At 37.8% G+C, this 13,554-nt stretch overlaps 1 protein-coding gene across 4 annotated transcripts in view; it reads right to left on the reverse strand.

Annotated features, from left to right (window-relative positions):
• Positions 1–13,554, reverse strand: part of VEPH1 (ventricular zone expressed PH domain containing 1) — a 189,783-nt gene that overhangs the window by 175,446 nt on the left and 783 nt on the right. For 3 of the 4 annotated variants that reach the window (XM_045029716.1, XM_045029712.1, XM_045029711.1), the window contains one exon: positions 7,907–8,210. The exons of the other annotated variant lie outside the window; for it this stretch is intronic. The gene's annotated coding sequence lies outside the window, so the exon portion shown is untranslated. The remainder of the gene's footprint in view (positions 1–7,906; positions 8,211–13,554) is intronic. 4 annotated transcript variants of the gene reach the window in all.

Below are 13,554 nucleotides of genomic sequence, written 5' to 3' on the forward strand. Positions count from 1 at the left end.
ATGTCCTTCCTTTTATTAAGGGCACACTCTCCAATCAATATGCAACAGGAGTGACATTCACTAAAGGACAAGAAAGCTGTCAAATCTAATAGGATGCTTGTATCCTACTGGACTGACATAGTCACTCACAAACAGGTAAGTTCCAGTCAAGCTCACTCTCTCTTCTTGTTAATGCTCAACTGGCTTCAATATTATTCATAAATCTTTTTGTTTGTTTTCTGTGAACATTCATTTGAGTAATTTTTTGTTCTTGTGAATGTTCATGTAAAACGAATACTTGTAAGATATATTCACATGGCAGAAATATTTAGATGGAATCTCTGATTTTCCTCAGACTGTTTATAAAAGCTTTAATCATCCAATCAGGGAGCAGAAACAATACCCTCTGATCTTCATATACCATGAATTACAAATAGAAACAAAGGCACAGGTGAAGCAAAATGTTCTTGAGCAACTTGTAAGTTTAAATATGCTCATGCAAGAGCCTGTTGACCAGTTTCAACGAATGAAAAAATCAAAAGGCTTTTCACATACAACTCACAACTAGAAAAAAAGGATATCAAATAAATTATTAGCTTGTAAACAGTTTGCCCAATTTTAGAACATCCTCAGCTTTAACTTTTAATTAAATAGCTTTGATCAGTTTGTCCTTTTTTGAAAGAAACCAGTAAAACTATTTTTTGTTGTGTATTTATTAGATTTCTTGGAGTAAACATCTTGTTATTGTGCTGTGTCTGACTAACTGAACAATGATGGTGAAGAGAAATAGAGTATTCAGCATTCATTTCATTTAGCCTAAATGAGTCATGTTATCTAGTACTCAGACAAAGCATTTTAATTTTAATAATGACAATGCTGACAGCTACAGTACTGCTTTAGCTCAGACTGGCTTGTAAATAATTAATCATTGTTATATAACAACTTGGATTTTGATAGCTCTATTAATTTCACAGTCAGAGTGATGCCATTTAAAGCATGATATTTGTTACAATTAAACAAATAGCAATGATAAAAACATTAAGATTAAGGTTGTCTCCCCACAACCTAACTGGGTCCCAAAAACTCTTGTATCACAAGAGTTAGCAAGCAAAAACAAGCAGAATACTGTAGCTTCCATAATACAAAACACTGAAGGAAATATTTAAAAAGTTGCCTAATAGGGTGACCAGATGTCCCGATTTTATAGGGACAGTCCCAATATTTAGGGCTTTTTCTTATATAGGCTCCTATTACCCCCCCACCCCGTCCTGATTTTTTGCACTTGCTGTCTGGTCATCCTACTGCCTAATAGTAATAATAATTTACAAGTTTGACTAATGATTAGCAAATCTCAAACAATTTTGCTTTCAGTTCAGGTAAGCAGCCAGCCAGAACCTCAAGGGGTCAAATTCTGTTCTCAGCTACCATGATATGAGGGTTCAGCCCTGCAACCATTCCTTAAGCTACTCATCATTACTACAGGCCCGATTCTGCTGTGTGCCATCAAGGACTCTCATTCAAGTCAATGGAACTGAGGACTTTAAGAACCTTGCAGGATCAGGCATTTGATGAGTATTCCCACTGAATCCAAGTGGATTAATTAACCCAGAAAAAGGTCCACTGACTCCAGTGTACACCTGGAGCAACTGTGAGAGCATTTCCTTTGTAAAGGAATTATCTTTTATGTGCCAAATTATTATGTAGCTCATTAAAGTACTCAATAAAGTACTCTGCACTGGTCGACCTGGTCCTTAATCAGGCATATAACTAGTTAACCTGTTGGGAATTTTGCCTGAGTGAGGACTACAGGATTAGGCTCAATACCTGTACATTCTACCTGACATAACAAGAGATATCCAGCTTCTTTTAGGACTCAGCTCTGAGTCCTCCACATTTTTGGATGCCTCTTCCTGCTGCATTCAGTCTTGTGAGGGGAGAGAAGTCTGCACTCTGGGAGCCTATGGCCTAGTCCAAGGTGGATTGAAACTAGTGGAAAGACCCCCATTGACTTCAGTGGGCTTTAGAATAGTCTCCTGTTCTCCCAACAGACATTCCCTCAAGCAATGTTCTGGCCTAGATAAAGTAGGGCAAAACGGGGCACATAAGTATATTCAATAATCCCTTGTTTCTATATGGGCCAATTTATTACAGGCATCTCTGGGCAAAACGTTTGACTATAAACCGCCCCAATAATGAGTACACTTATATTATTTCATAGATTTAAATAGATTTTGTGCAGGGTTTGAAGTTGTCTTGACAGATAAAATGTTATATATTAGCCTAATATTTTAGCAAATTCCATATTAATAAACCTACTTTCTAACCATTCTAAGGATTATTTTTGCATCAAAAGTGTTGCTTACATTCCACTTAAATTACTGTCACACCACACTAATATTCTTTGACACTTTGAGAGTAGCTGCTTATTTCCAGGGGCCAAACCCTGCAGTCCAGACTCAGTCAAACCTCCTGCTGAAGTCAATGGGAGATTTTCCCTGAGTAAAGACTAAAAAGCTAATGGATTGTGCCTGTAGCCTCCAGAAAACAGACACTGTCTGAGAGTTGTAGCCATCCAATCATAGGGTGTGCATGTGGAGCTGTTTGGCAGCCTTGTTTAGCAGCAATAAACAAATCTCATTATTAGTCTGTAGTGCTTGAAACAGCTCATCTGCATCACAAAAGAGAACATCTGCTACGTACCTAGGTCCAGTACAGTTAATAAAGTAAATCAGAAATAGAAAAAGTTTGCATACTCAATTTCTTTCTGACTGATTTCATTTTTGAGAGTGTTCTAGCATGCTCATCCTTAACTGAAACAAACCCATTGTCATACATGTAGTCCTTTATGGGCTCAGCAAATTTTCCCTATCATTAATGCACGAATTGCAATTTTAACTAGTCAGTTTTGTATATATATTTTGGGGATCAGGTTACATATTTTAATTATCCAGCTGCATAGTTTGCTGATCAAGCTGCATATCTAATTAACTTGGAATAATAGATTTCCACCCACATTGTTACCTACGTATAGTGCTTCACTAATTGAGCTGCATGCTTTATGAACTGTGCTAATTGAGCCGCATAACTCAGTTGCTGGGTTCTTATGTACTGTACTGAGCTGATCAAACTTCACTGAGTAGTTGGATTTGTGCCATTTGAGCTGCATGCTTTACAAATGGAGTACTTTACTAGTTCAGCTGCATTCTTCACTTTTTGGATTGTTACATACTTTTCCATCCTTAATGTACTGACTTGGGTTGAAACATGTACCAAAGACCACTTGCCTTAAGCAAAGACCTTTAGACTGGTATCCAGTAAAAATTTATTCAACCTTTGCTGGCTCCTTGTGTGGAAGCTTAAGAGCAATTTCAGTGTAATACGTAGGGCAGTTGTTCCCAAATTGTGGTCCATGGAGAACTATGTGCTCACATGGCACTGATTCCATCTTCTTTTTTCCAACTGCTTCAACAGGTGCTTAGGCTTTTCTCTGTGAAGAAGAACAAGAAGTCTTGTACAAGCACCTGGAAACAAGGAGCTAGATACCAGTCTATATAGGTAACTAAAAAATCCTGATGCTCTCAGCTACACGGATGTAAAGGCTCCATCTGTTGGGGGCTGTGGCTATTACAGAGGAGGAATTCAGCAAATGAGCTGTCTGGGCCAAAGACTGTCTCATCTGTTTTTGAACAGCACCCAGCACAATAGTCTCATTCTGAGTAGAGCTTTTAAATACTACCATAATGTAAGTGATTAATGATGAGAATTGCCCTCCAGAACTGGTAGTACCAACCATACAGGATATTAAGGTACATGTTTAAATATCAATATTACAGAAGTAACAATACAGTAATTTTGCTAACTTTTTCAACTGATAGGGAGGAGAGAGAAAAGCAATAAGTGTCTATAACATGCTATGTGAGCATATGTGTCTTTCTCTCTGTCCTTCCACAACCATCCTCTTCTGGATACAATGTCTAAAAGTGTGTGAAATAATTGCTCTCTGCTGATTAAACAATTAAATATTTAATTTAAATATACATGCTATAGTAGTGGTGTCTAAAACATGAGTTCACATTGCCCTGGAGTGGCAGTCTATCCTGGATATAATGCCTAATTATTAAGCTCCAGACACTAGAGAACAAAATGATCTCACAATTTGGAGATGCCCCTGCAAGACAGTAGCTCTCTAGCCCCTAGCGGGTGCAGTTACTAGTGTACTATGCAAGTATAAATGTTTCACATAGTACAGCTGGCAGACAGTAGTTTTCAAACAGACGGAACGATAATTTAGGGCAAAGTTCTTCTCAAAACTAGATATGTATCAGCACGCACTTGAGCCAGGGAGTTCCACTGATCTCAGTAGGAATTGTGCATATGGAACAAACATGCATTACCAATTACTATTTATGTAGTTCTACAGGGGAGCATGGTGTTTTAAAGACAAATAAGAAGAAAAATTATAATTCTTCAGGGAAGAAATTAAGTTAGAGCATCAAAAACAAATTATGGTAACATTTACTTAGTGGTTCAGGGAAGGCAGACATTAAAAAATAAAGGGAGAAGGAAAATATCTCTTGAGGGGAAATTATTTACATGAATTCAGATCAGATGCAATGTGGCTATGTAGCTTCCTTTCTGATACAGATTTTTGCTTGCTAGTTTTGCAGTAGAAGACTTTAGTACAGATAAAAGATCCTCAGTGTTTAGAGGATTGTGTCGTTAGTTATTAATTATTATTATTATTATGGAGGCACAGTCGTGACTTGCTAGCTAAGGGTGCATTAATATTCTATTTTAAGCCTTATTTTGACATCATCCTATCTAACTTTTGATTTGAGTAAAAAATTTTTGAATGTAACTGTATGGAATATAGGTTAGGAGAACAGGTTTTACAGACAGTTCCATAATCCTAGGCTACCTAGTTTTCACACACAAGTTAATCATAAACTGGCACTTTACAAAAGGTTATTTTAGTATTTCATTAATTTTTGTCTCTGTTTTCTCAGCCCAGAATACAGTTTTAAAACATCTCTCCCCTCCCACTGGTATTTGCATAGCTTGGTGTGCACACTCCAGCAATAAGTTACTGAGCTTTAAAAAGAGAGAAATAACAAAGTATTATAATTAAGCAGGTCTCTTTTACATGAACTGCCACTGACCTATAAAGAGAAATGCCAGTTAATATTCTCTCCCACCTCCTCAATTCTATCCAGAATTGGCCCTAGCTTCACCAAGCTTCCACGATCCCAAAACATCTCCAGTATTTGTTATTCCCTCTTTCCATGCTGCATCCTTTTTGCTGCATCCTGGCTAATCCTATCACCTCCATGCCCACCATCCCACCAAAACGTCACACAGCTACTCCAATACAAATAAGACTCACTGAACTTTCACAATATATTGCAGAGAATCAATTTTTTTCTTGTAAATTAAAAATGTAAACCAATAATCTCTATTATATAAGACAACATCTGGTCCTTTGTGTTCACAATAGGATTCTGTAGTTCTTTCCCAGAAGGTTTGAATTTATCAAGTACTGAAGCGTACACATTGCATAAAAATCAAGAAATAGCAAATTGAATGTTCACCTTTCATGCTCAGCTCTGCAGTAAAAACTATTCAATTTCGCTGTCAAATACATTAGGGAGAAAAAGTACAAAATAAAGATAAATCAGATTAACACTTTCAAAGATAAATGGTATTTCAACCAAATTTAATCTTACTTTGGCAAAGTACAAACTCATTTCATAACATCTACTGTACATGGGATACTCAGCAGAGTACTAGTTATAATCATTTTGTAATTGCATTAGGGTGGGGGCATTTTCAGATAGACTCATGGGGCAATGCAGCAATTTAGATCTGAGGTTAAGAGCTGGAATTCCAGTATTCAGTCCAACTGAGTTTAACCATAAAAGCTGTTTATTCCTTATGCTCAAGCTAGTTTACCCCTCTGCTCTTCACTTAACAGAAAATGACTCTCCGTGATTCTTGCTTGTCAAAAAGAACTAGAGTGAAGGAAGAGAGCTGGAAAGGAAATAAAAATTATACAATCTAGAAGCCTGATACTAATAGTTTTCAGGTAAGGTAGTTGGAGATCCTGAATCCCAATCCAGCAAAGCACTTAAAAGTTTAACTATGTGAGTAATAATCCCACTGAATTCTATACTATGCACAAGCCTGATCCACTACCCATTGAAATGGACAGGAATATGCCCATAGGCTGCAGTGGGCTTTAGACACACGTGCTTAAAGTTAAGCATGTGTTCACGTGCTTCACTAGATCAGGACCCTCATGCTCAACACCTGTCAGGATGTCGGGGACTCGAACCCCAACAGCGAAGTTCGTTGTCTGACCGCAGAGAGACAGGCAACACCAGCAAGGTCCGATCAAAAGTTCTTTATTGACAAGTGCACGTGTCAGTAAAAGAACAGCTCGTATCCGAAGAGAACCAGCCCCCTCTTTACAGCTTAGTATTAGCTTATATAGACAGTTTTATTACGTCATAGATCATTCACTAGAACAATCCACCCCCTTTGTCTAACATCTAGAAATTAGACACCTTTTAATATATACGCATGCCTAGTCTCTACAATATTGAATTGTTAATATCTCAACAAGCGCCAAAGGTTAGGAATGCGAGGGAGTTAAAACACACCGAACACTAAACCAAGTAGTTAGAGTCAGAACTGTGAGATGCTTGTATGTCTTATCAGTTCCTCAGACAGTTTGTTTCTCAATATAACACAGCTGGTCCCAGCCCCTTCACTGATCTCACTGTTTCCCAGGGCTTTGTGAGACAATGCTGCTTCTCAGTATTTTCCACTCTGAGATTACCCAGAAACCTCTAGATGCTTGACTCCAGTCAGGTTGGCACAACTGGTTTTGTGCTACATCTTTATTCAGGCCTAACAAGGATAAGGCCCCAGGACAGTATAAATAGGGATTATGGCTTAAATTCATTGCTGTCATAACCGGATGCTGCCTCATTGAAGTCAAAGACATGCATTTAATCCATTGACTTTAGTAGGGTTGTACAAGAGAAGCTGGCTCAATATTTTTAGGGTTAAATCTGATGAAACACAGTTTGAACCCCATCTTTAAATCTCTTTGGATTTAAAACTAAATTTAACCCAAATTCTACACTTTTATTAATACTTGCTAGTAGCTCTGCTTGGTCCAATGAGCTTTGCAAACTCTTGTAACTGGCAGCAGGTAGGCTAGGTAGAGATGGCAATGTCTTCTAAATAATTTTAAATATCAGTTCCATTTTCTCCCACCACATACATTCAAAACATTTTAATTATAAAAATATCTCTGCCTTTTTACCAGGGTTGGAAAAAAGAAGATATCAAAATTATGTTGGCATTACTTCACCTTTAAAAAGTGATAAACCCCATTGTGTATATAATGTCTCTTTGAGGCTGGTAACTACAGCAGCTCTGCTCTGTGCTACCTATACAAAAGTTAACATGTCATGCAAACACAGACAATGAAGATTTTATTTTTTAATACCAAGGCAACAAAGACATTCATAAATGTTAAACCCTTTGGACTAATGTATAATTCATTTTGTGATGTGACAGTTGAACAAAATTGTATCTATAAATATATAATGTTTTACAGTACTTTTTAAAAACTAGTTTACATTTATAAAATAATTGGCTTTCATTCACCAGATCATCTCCTTATACATTTTTTTTCAGTGGACATCAGGAATTGCAGCTGATGACTCGAGAGAGACGTACATTTTCAAGCATGAGTAAACTGGCCCTGGTAATGTTTTACCACACCATACATTAAATGTTGTTTTGTTCCCTTTTCCTTATGGCCAATTTTATTTTTGCAAAATTGGGGAGGGGGATGTTGGACACAAACAATGGAATAGCAAAAGAACTGAAAATCAACAAATACCAGTACACTTACCTCTGACATGGGCTGTGAGACCTGGGCATTAGAGCTGTATGGATATTTCAGCTAGAATCATCAAAATACTCTAAATATTCCTTGGACTGAGTGTGAACTGTTTCCAGAATCTGTCACTGGCTTGCTCAAATTTTGTTTGGGTTCATGAACTGCTAAATGATTTGCTCTCTTGTTGTCTGTATGTTTATCAGACTACTGTTTGCAATGTACTTCAAGTTCAATCCTGGTTCTTTGAGGCTGGTCACATATGGAAATTCACATGCTAGAAGTCATAAGGGTCTTGATTTTCTGAAGTGCTGAGTACCTACAAATCAAACTGCAGTTAACACAAGCTGCAGATATTTAGCACTTGTGAAAACAAGGCTTGCGGTTCCTATTGGTTGGGCCTTGTGCTCAGAAGGATCAGCTAGTTCTGCAGAAGACATTTTCAACTGATTTCTCAGAGAAAAGTGGGAGGTTGCATTTAAATTGGGCATCATTAAGCAGCTGCAAAACTTAGAAGAACAACAATTTCCCCTGATATCTTTATCTGTCCATGGCCTATCATCTTCTCTAACTCCCCTCATTCCTGGTCATAATGTCATTATTATTTATACTTTAGCTCACAGAACAATTTTAATCAAGTTTTGCAAGGTGTTTTGTATTTCCCTGAGCTCCAAAGTCTGTAGCTGCATCACTGCTGAAACCCAAACCATTTCTGGTTTTGGGAAACCAGAGTGAATCCATACAAACCCAAACTTTGCCTATGGATTTACTATAGGATTTGATCGTTGGATAATTCAAACTTTAAACCATGAAAACTGTATTTCACATACTAATTTGTAAACATCTTTTAAGTGGAATTTGAAAGAGTGCCAAGACCTGCTGGGCAACACTAGGCATAATAGGCTCTTAATGAGAATTCTATAGGGACAGAGCTTACAGGACTCAGACCCTTTGTGAAGAATGACTGAAGTAAGGTCCAAACAGACCAGATATATTAAAAGCAGAGCTGGTAGCCCTGCCTATAGTTAAGGTTGCCCAACACTTTCCATTAAAAGGCTCTGCATTCATGTGCTTTTGATGTGCCAAACTTAAACTGTTTGAGCTGAAATTTTCCATGCCACATGTCTGCTTCCAGCTGAATTTTTATTGGAAAATTTCTGCAAAAATTATTCAACCATTTCCAAGAACAAGGTTAGGAAAAAATATATTGTTTGCCCATGTTAAAAATATTCTTACAGCTGATTCACTGAGAAGCTCTAGCAGCTCCATGTTTTGAAGCAGGGCCTTGAAATTTGGTGAGGGGCATCAGGGACATGTCTTTTGTTACCCCCATAAAAATTCACACATTTGGTAAAATTATAAGTCTCTGAAAAAATCTGAATTTGCACACGCTAATTTGAGACTTCTTAGAGTTGGGCAGCTAAATTCTCTAAAAATTCCATCTGTACTGGGCATGCTCCAGCACAAGGCTGCAGGGGCTGAGCAAGACTTTCCCAGCAATCGGTCCTCCTGGCCACTATAGCACCAGAACCGAGAGCAGGGAGACAGTCTTTCCTGTGCACTCAGTGCTCACCATGCTAGTGTCCAGGCAGCCACGGTGGAATACAGCAAAGAAAGGAACAGATGTAGGAAGGAAGACTGACAGGAGGAGGGGGTTGGATAGAAGCAGAGCGGGAGAGGGCAGGTGCTAGAGTGAAGGGGGTTAGATAGGAGCAGGTTGGGCACAGCCCAGGGGTGGGGTTGGATAGGAGGAAAGAGACAGGCCGGGGCACAGGGGTCTAACTACTAGAGAACACTCCTCTACAGAACCTGGAATTGAGTCCACAATCTTTAGTCTCCACATTCCTCTGCCACCAGCAAACACCTGTGAAATCCACTGGCAAAATGTTTATCTCATTTCCCTTCTAGTCTCTGATCTATATACAGGATAACAGCTTACTGCTGCTACCATTTACTTGATTTGTTCAAATGGTAGAGATCTGTGCTGTGACTCTGAAGGTCTGAGTCCTGCTGATGACCTAATTTGAGGGACTCAATATGGTTCCATAAGATGAAAAAAAATTCAATCTGTTTTTTGTAAAAGATTAAGAAATTACATCAAACAAACAACCTACCCCCCCCACATTAAAATAACTCTAAGGTTGCAAAGTCAAGCACTCAAAATTAAGAAATACCAGAATTAAGGTTGCCTGTGCAGTCTTAATGTGGTCATCTCATGTGTATGCATTATTATACAGTTATATGATCACATATGTTTTTTCCACAAAACCCCAACCTCATTCAGAGCACAGCATGCACAGTACTCAGGGTGGTATAGTAAAGGAGGCTGTTGTCAGTAGGTCCCTGCCTCATTTGTTCTAGAAGTTGGGAAGGTATGTAATAAATGAGGCAAAGGATTGAAGGCAGAGAAAGGATGGCTTTATGGTTATGGCTGTTATTGGTTACCTGAAGAATTAGATTCTATCCCTGCACTCTGTCACAGAATTTGTATGTGATGCTGACTTAACTACTTATGCCGAACCCTTCCCAGATCTATTAAAACATTCATATCAAAATGGAAAAGGTTTATATTTAATTAATTATGTTTAATCAGGTTAGTATAAAATAGTTTCATATGGTAAATAATCCCATGACTTTTTGTGAGAAAGGACATATAAATATGTTAGTATTATAATACAAACTCAAGAGATTCAAGGCATATGAACATAATGTCATATGCATGTCATTTTGATGGTGAAATGTAAAACTTCCATGGGAACACTTAATATGCAGATTTTGCATATTAGATCATTTTAGCTTGGAAAATGGTGTCCTATATCTTTAAAACTCCAATTGAAATAACACCTCCCTTTTTAACTAACTATACTGACACTAGAGATGACCAAAATTTTTTAATTGAAACTTTTTTTGATGGTATATGGCTTTTTGATTAAATGGAAATATTCACCAAAAAAAAATCCATTTCATCAAAAAGAATTCAGGGTTTTGTGAAAACCTGAGAATAGATTTTTTTTGGTTGTTGAACACTTTAAAAAAATCCAGGTTTTGGTTTTTATACCAAAATCCTGAATTTTTCAATAAAAATGTTGATGAAAACAAAAAAAGTTTTGTTTCCATCAACATTTTTTGTAGGGGAAAAATGATTTCCTAACCAGCTCTGATGTAAGTAATCATCATAGAGGAACTTAGGAAGGATGATACAGTGGCTAGGGTGCTAGCCTAGAATTTAAGAGACCCATGTTCAATAGTGCACCACACAGTCACTTAGTTTCTTATGCCCCATTTTCCCATCTTTAAAATGGGGATAATAGCATTTCCCAATATCGGAGGGGTGTTGTGAAGAAAAAGACAATAAGGCATTCAGCTACAATGGTAATGGGTGCTATATTAGTGCTTTAGGTAATTGTTAAGTATCAGAGAGGTAGCCGTGTTAGTCTGGTTCTGTAAAAGCAGCAAAGAATCCTGTGGCACCTTATAGACTAACAGACGTTTTGCAGCATGAGCTTTCGTGGGTGAATGCCCACTTCGTCGGACGAAGCTCATGCTGCAAAACGTCTGTTAGTCTATAAGGTGCCACAGGATTCTTTGCTGCTTTTAGGTAATTGTTGTAAGGCACATAAACTATTCCTTCTCCTTCTAGCTCCTTTTGTACATATATAAGAAGCTGCCTGCTTTTGCCATTCAGCAACAGATGAGTCTCAGAGACATAAATAGGGGAAATTTACAGTGCCAAGCAAAGTCTGCTCAGCTGCCAAAAACAACAGTGAATCATTGGTTGAGCAGCAATTAAACCAGAACAATAGCCCTAAAGCCTGTCTTTATGCATTTTCCCAACCGTATACTGATTATCCAGGCCACAAACAATATAGAAATAAAGACTCTCTATGAAAATAGAAAGTAAAAGTTTATTAAAAATTCAGGATTTTATATAACACTCTTCCCTATTAAAATATTTTTTTAAATATTCATCTTTACAATACATCTCTTATGAAGCTCCCAGGATTGTACATTAGACTGTTTAGTATCTTGGCTCATAGTCTCTGTGCCATTATTAGAGAAATGCTAAGGTAGCATTTAAGGTAGCCAGTAACATGTAAAGTATATCAGACACCACTAAGTGTCAGCAATATAAAGTACAGGCTCTAAAGACATCAGAAATGTCACTATAGTATTCAGAGGGCATAGCAACCATGAAAAATCCTAGTACATTTTTATTTCTCTCATTTAGTGGATTCACTGCTTGTGAAAGATGTTAGATTGATAGCCTTGGAAACTGTATCCTCAGGGCAGAGAGAGTACAGCCCAGATTTGGAAAGACCACACCAAGCTCATCCCGAGAGTAAATAGGTACAACTTCCTCCTTATACCAAGCCTGATCATCCACCTCTAGGAATGAGAAAGTAGTTCAGTCCCCTTTCCCATTCATTGCTTGGCCTTTCTACTGACACAGCCAGGAAGGGTGCCAATTAGGACCAATTGTGGTGACGGTGTTTGGAATAAACATCTGTTCTCTGGGAACTGAACTCAGATCATCAAACTATCAGATGGTACAAATTTAATTTTAGTATCCATTGCTAGTCAGAAACATGCAATGAACTAGAGTACTTGTGGCACCTTAGAGACTAACAAATTTATTGTAGCATAAGTTTTCGTGGGCTACCGCTCACTTCCTCGGATGCACTCTCCTTATAATGTGTATGGTAACACCCATTGTCTCATGTTCCCTGTGTGTGTGTATATATATATATATATCTATATATATCTATATCTTCCTTCTGTATTTTCCACTACATGCATCCGATGAAGTGAGCTGTAGCCCACGAAAGCTTATCCTACAATAAATTTGTTAGTCTCTAAGGTGCCACAAGTACTCCTATTCTTTTTGCGGATACAGACTAACACGGCTGCTACTCTGAAACCATGCAATGAACTGTTATTTATGTGTGACACTACTATTTACCAGATTAGGATAGATGGATGGTCTGAAACCAATCTCTCTCTACTAGTGGAGCTGTAACAACTACTCATTCAGCTCACTTGTCTGGGGAAAAATAACCAAATTCAAATTCATTTGCCACATTTTGAGGCCATAGGTTATTTTATGGTATGTTTATGCAGCCATTGAAGTACAACCAGTAATTTGCATGAAGTATGCAGCATTCATGTTCCAATTTAATAAAGCATCCCTGTTCAGAAAAGCATGTGATTCAGCACTTTTCTTAACCAGAGCCTCAAATAGTTGTAAAAATTGCAGAGTAGTTTCCAGCTTCTCCAGTAAGGCAAAGCACTTGTTTCTAGACCTGTAGGTTTGTGAGAGGTTGGACCTTAAACCTGTCATGGGCCAGGATTTCAAGTTATTTTTAAAAACTGGCAGCTGTTTGAACATGGTTTTGGAATAAGTCACAGTGGAGATGGATTAATGAGCAAAGTGCAAGTGAGGCAGTCAGTGGAGCGTGATAAATGTGATTTATCACACGGGTTTGCAGTTTATCGCCTTGATATCACCATAAACACTATGTGGTAAAATATATATTCCATCCAGCAGAGGGCAGTACTAGAAACCAAATCATTACAAATTCATGTATGACTAGGTGATAGTTTAAAGTTATTCGGCACACAGAAGTCAGGGAGGGACCTACTCTTAGAAATTGTTCAGAATACAA

Source organism: Mauremys mutica, chromosome 9, assembly GCF_020497125.1.
Source record: "Mauremys mutica isolate MM-2020 ecotype Southern chromosome 9, ASM2049712v1, whole genome shotgun sequence".
In the NCBI taxonomy this organism is placed as follows: domain Eukaryota; kingdom Metazoa; phylum Chordata; order Testudines; family Geoemydidae; genus Mauremys; species Mauremys mutica.